This window comes from Euprymna scolopes, chromosome 13 (assembly GCF_053919585.1).
Source record: "Euprymna scolopes isolate OS-2025 chromosome 13, ASM5391958v1, whole genome shotgun sequence".
NCBI classification, from domain to species: Eukaryota; Metazoa; Mollusca; class Cephalopoda; order Sepiida; family Sepiolidae; genus Euprymna; species Euprymna scolopes.
This window is the reverse complement of record NC_136494.1, coordinates 18,069,389-18,075,388: the sequence shown is the minus strand read 5'-3', so window position 1 is coordinate 18,075,388 and position 6,000 is coordinate 18,069,389. Positions and strand designations below refer to the sequence as shown.

At 33.5% G+C, this 6,000-nt stretch overlaps 1 protein-coding gene across 1 annotated transcript in view; it reads right to left on the bottom strand.

Annotated features, from left to right (window-relative positions):
• The window catches only part of LOC145291946 (uncharacterized), a 145,698-nt gene that overhangs the window by 12,785 nt on the left and 126,913 nt on the right, over positions 1 to 6,000 (bottom strand). The gene's annotated exons all lie outside the window — the stretch shown is intronic.

Below are 6,000 nucleotides of genomic sequence, written 5' to 3'. Positions count from 1 at the left end.
TTTTTTTTAAATTAACGCCCCCCTCCATTTTGAAATGTCTATTAAAAAGTAAATAATTAATTTATATGCCAAAGTTTTATATATCACAAAGTGAAGATAAAAGATCAATAAATAATATATTCTAATTTAAAACAAAGAAAAGAACAGTTTTTTAGAAATTTACCTGTAAAGTCTGAAGTTTAAAACCTTTATTTTTTATTTTTTAAACCACGTTGTTTGTATATATTTTTTTTAATGAAACCTTGGTCCTTGCTCCTTTAATTGAAAAAAAAATAGGGGTTGAATTACATTTTTCGTGTAGTTATAAGCTTGGAAAGACAGGGGGTCGAATTATTCAATATTTTTCACGAAGTTTCTGACACACCTAAATTGCACAGGAGAGATACAGACACAAGAGAAAAAAAGTGAAAGAACTGATATGTCTTGTCACCGCTTCCGGTAGCGCTACGCCAGAAATTAGGAAGTCTATTTACTGACAATAACTGGCCTTTTTTATTTTTATTTTTTACGCAGAAGCCAGGTGGTTCATACAAATGGAGAAAACGTTTCACTCTCCCAGGCTTTATCTTTTGTTGGACGTATTGCCGTCGCATAGTTAAATTTATTAATCTGAAACAGAAAATACTTCACAAGCATAAATCTAATATATAAAAGGCTATATGTCTGTCAGTCTGTCTTCATATTTTCAAACTCTATCTCTCCCGAAACTAAAAGTCGCAGAACGGCGCTAGGGACTTCAAATGTTTGGATTTTTTATGGACCATTATTTTATGGGTCTTTAGCCGGTTAAAATAGTTTTTAAGGGGTCAAAGTTGAAAAAAAATCGTTATTTATTCTATAAATTCATTCTAGTTTATTTTTAATCAGTTTATATGCGTTTAACTTTGGTGCAGTGGTAACGTCACCAGCTTTCAATGTTATAGTTTTGCTTTTGGTTTCCATACTAGCTGATGGTACCCAAATATTTTTTTTTACTTCAGAAATCACGACTCTAATAATAATATGAAATCTGGACAAATTAAACTATCATATTTAAGCGTATTTTACGACTGGGCAAAGCCCCACCCCTCCCGGTCGTTATGTATAATGACTAATCCCTTAATTCCCCTACACTTCCCTCATTGACATGAGATTAGTGTATTATGCTTGAAAATAAGGCAGGAACATTTTGAAGTTAGGACCGGAGAAAGAAAGACGGTAAACTGTTTGAACCATTTCCTTCACTTCAAAGAGCAAGTAAGTTTTCACAGGAACGTGTGTAATCAAAATATTTTCGACCCAATAAAAATCGGTTCAAACTTCAAAAGTAACAATCCTGTGTCAAATTAACAAGTCGAACTTAGAAACCCTTTTCAAATAATGACTTGGTAAGTAGAAATTCAGAGTTCTCCTCAGTGCTTGCCCATCCTAGAAGACTAAGAGCCGGGTACGTCCAGGGATGGAATACTGTTGCCACATCTGGGCAGGAGCCGCTAGAAAGGACTTATTCTGCCTTGATAGAGTTCAAAATAGACTTCGTAGCCTCATAGGAGATGTCCTTTTTTCTTCCCTGCAACCTCTTTCTCACAGAAGAGATGTTGCGAGTTTGTCTCTGCTTTATCGCTATTTTCATGGCAAGGGCTCGGCTGAGATCCAATCTATGGTCCCTCGCTCCTCGCCAAACTTTCACAAAAAACACTTGTATAGCTGAAAACACTATCAATAATTCCCCCACTCTTTATCTGTGCCTAAACCTAAACGAGGATTCCATGAACAAAGCTTCTTTCTTAGAACTGCACGCCTGTGGAATTGTCTTCTGTTTTCCTGCTTTCCAGCTGGCTACAATATGGTTGTCTTCAAGTCTAACGTAAACAAGTTTTTGATGAGCCGTTCCACATAAGTTAACAAATTTACCGAATCTCCATTACTAACGGTTACTATATTGTCCAATTTCTACTGCACACTCTTTAACCCTTATCCTTGAGTGGCCTCTAGGCCTTGATAAGTAGTGATGCCTATCTAAAAAAAAAAAAAAAAAAAAAAGACTGGAGTGTTCCTGGCCTAGATTCCTTTAAGCCTATTGCTACATCTCCACTGAACCTAACCCTAACCCTCTCCCCCGGAAGGTAAACATACACGTACATACAACAGAACTTTGAAACAAACTTTCTAACATTTTTATCTTCTTCTTTCTGCAAAGAACTGTGATACAGTGGATAAAGTCAAAGAGTGGTACGGAACTGAAATTCAGAGTTTTTCGATACTCAACAGTGCCCATCCTAGAAGACTAAAATGTCCCTGGCCGAAACTCCTTTAAACCTATTGCTAAATTTCCAACTAGCCTACATGCCCAGCCCCCAGCGTTGCCCAAGTGTTTCGGAGGTGTGCGGTGAGAAAGAAAAAAAAAAGTGGTAGTAGGCAGGCAAGCTGGAATCCATACCGCGAAGGAGGAAAAGAATGCACCCCCCACCCCCAAAAAAGTGACGCCTTTGCTGTTGCGTCCATCACAAAAACAGAAGTGACGGAGGTTTAAATTAAGGCTAGTCAATCGAAAAGAGGGGATTATTTTCGAAAATATCGGCTGTGAAGGGATTAATGTTTATAGCCAATTTTTCGATATTTGTTGTCTGAAGGGGTCGAGTTTCAAAGTGATACCGATCTCGTGAAAATCCGTCGCCTCTGTCGAAAGTTTTAGGCAGACATACAAACATACATACACGCATTTAAACAGACAAGTGAGATTTATATTAGAGATGAACTCACCCAACTCCAAGAGGTAAACTCACACCTACACACAACAGAACTTTGAAACAAACTTCTTTCTACAAGGACCCGTGGCTCAGTGGATGAAGCACTTGGTAATATACACTTATAAGTTACACTCTTTTGGAGGTTGAAGGTTGAATCTTCAGTGCGTGTGACACTCAAAAAATACAATTGCAAATTAGTTAGGACTTCTACCCATTAAGCTGGCGAAACGAGAGTATCAACAATTTCGCTCGCTCTCTAAACACAGATTCCATGAACAAGGCTTCTTTCTTAGAATTATCCGCCTGTGGAACACTGTTCTGCTGACCTGCTTCTCAGCTCATAAATCACTTAAAAAAATGATTGTAATGCCTACGATTTCCCATTAATTGCTTAAAAATCATTTTAAAATGATTTTCTTTATAAAAATAAAACCACTTGATCAATTTACATGGTTTTGGGAATATGATGTTTTCATTTCACCACGGCTGCATGCATCATACAGATTTTTCTTTAGCTTTGCATTTATTATTTCAAGAGAAATATCATTATCATTATTATTATTAACTCACTAGGGGTTTTCACACAGGTCATCATCAAAGATTTCTCTTTGAGAACAACCTGGAGTCTGAGCGACAACAAGTCTTCCCAGATTTCCAGTGTTCTCCACCTCTTAATAACCTTTACAAATTAATTTGCATTATCGCAACAGACATTTACCATTGATTTCTTGTTGGCAGCGACCATTGGTCTTCATTGGGATTTGGGTGGCAATAAGCTTCCCCAAGGACCCAGTCCTCTTCGTGCTTACCCAGTGGAGGTATTATTATTATCATCATCATCATTACCACCACCGCCATTATTAACACTGAAATATGTAGATAGCCGGAACTGCCACAGTTCACTCGCGCTAATATCAATAATTTAGACAAGCTGAAGAAGCAAAAAAACAAAAACAAAAAAAAAAACATTGATAGCTGTCGCCGTCACCGTGTGAATGAGGAAAACCGCGATAATCACTCAAGTCATTATCCTAACGACGTGGCCTGCCAGTAGCTATTAACACACAGTGTTCTAATTATTCTAATGATTCATAACATCACGTGACCATTTTTTTTTTTTTTTTAAATGTGTTCCAGGTAATAGCACAATGGTTAAAGAATAGGACGGAGGGTCAAGAGGTTCACCTGCTAATTCACCATGCTTAATTGTGTGGGTGTAGGTGTGTGTAGGGGGGGGAGGAAGGGGTAGATTTGTAACAGAGCGCAGATGCGCGTATGCAAATGTCGAGCCGTGTGCGAAATGACGTCATGGTTAGGAAAAAGAAAAAGACTATAAAAAGGAGATGGTCACGTTGGAGAGACGTTCGAGAGGACAAAGGTCAAAGAGAAGGATCATGATCACGTTTATATTTGGGAAAGTACCCGGAAATAATGTTGTTCCTATTTACTTGTCTTTCCACGAGGGCAGAGATAGACATCAAGTCGGTTTTCAATGTGGGCAAAGGAACAAAAATAATAATTGTCTCAGTCGTGAAGGATTCCTCCTCCACTAACTGAGAACAAGAAATTGAAGTGTAGCATCAGAACAGATACTACACTTTGATATATTAAATTCTTTATTCAGGCTAAAATTACAATGTAAGATCAAACTGAACAAAAAACTTAGGCATAAGGCCAACTCAAAAGGAGGAAAAAATGGGGTCGTTGGTCATCCTTGTAACTCCAGAACTAAACAAAAGTTTCTCTTAGCTAGCATCTTCTTTCACCATAATACCGCATTCACCTTTCGTACTGGCGGGACGTCCTACTTAGAGCCCAATTGTTTAAAACATTTTTTTATTTACGTGCAAAAACAAAAAAGATAACAGTAATGGTACAATAGTTTGTTTCTGTTGAGGGTGGGGGAAGAAAAAATACAAAAGTGATTAGTAGGACCCTCCAATTACTACACTTTGATCTTGGCCCAAAGGCCAAAAAATCTCTTATACTAATGTTGTTACAAAAAAAAAAAAGGATCCGATTCCGACGTTCCTTGTGATGTGTTGGGTCCTGAAATGCCTCCATGTTAACGTGTGTGTAAATGTGTGTAAGATTACAGTTGGATTTGTGGTTATAATTATTAATTATTACTTATTAATTAAAATTATTAATTATTATTATTAATTATAAATTATAATTATTAATTATAATTATTAATCATTAATTATAATTAGTATTTATCAATTATTCTTTATTAATAATAACTATTAATTATTAATTATAATTATTAATTATTAATAATTAATTATCACTTATTAATTATAATTATTAATTATTACTTATTATTATTAATTATAATTATTACTTATTAATTATAATTATTAATTATTACTTATTAATTATAATTATTACTTATTACTTATTAATTATAATTATTAATTATAATTATTACTTATTACTTATTAATCATAATTATTAATCATAATTATTAATTATAATTATAATTATTAATTATTACTTATTAATTATAATTATTAATTACTTATTAATTATAATTATTAATTATTACTTATTAAGCATAATTATTAATTATTACTTATTAATCATAATTATTAATTATAATTATAAATTATAATCATTAATTATTACTTATTAATTATTACTTATAATTATTAATTATTACTTATTAATTATAATTATTAATTATTACTTATAATAATTAATTATAATTATTAATTATTACTTATAATAATTAATTATAATTATTAATTATTACTTATTAATTATAATTATTACTTATTAATTATAATTATTACTTATTAATCATAATTATAAATTATAATTATAAATTATAATTATAAATTTTTACTTATTAATTATAATTATTACTTATTACTTATTAATTATTACTAGCAATAAAAAGAAAAAAAAACATTACAAGAAGTCGCTTATTATTATATTACCATCCCACCCCACCCCTTCATCACTAAAACAGTTCTCATTAGATCACCAAAGTTAAGCATCGTTGAACCTGGTCAGTATCAGATGGGTAACCAGTCAAGTGCCCATCAAAATTTGGTCTTAGTTGGCTAAACCATCGGTTTTTCATCAACAGCAGCTTCCGATCAATTAGAATTCAACTTGTTGGCTTACTTTATTTATCCTGCACTCCAAATAAAAGGAGACGGTGATCCCTGGGAGGATGGCATTATGATCACTAAACAGATTCTATATTACACCCCCCTACAGACACCCACTAAAATGCCTGACAAGATAGTATCATGACAAACGA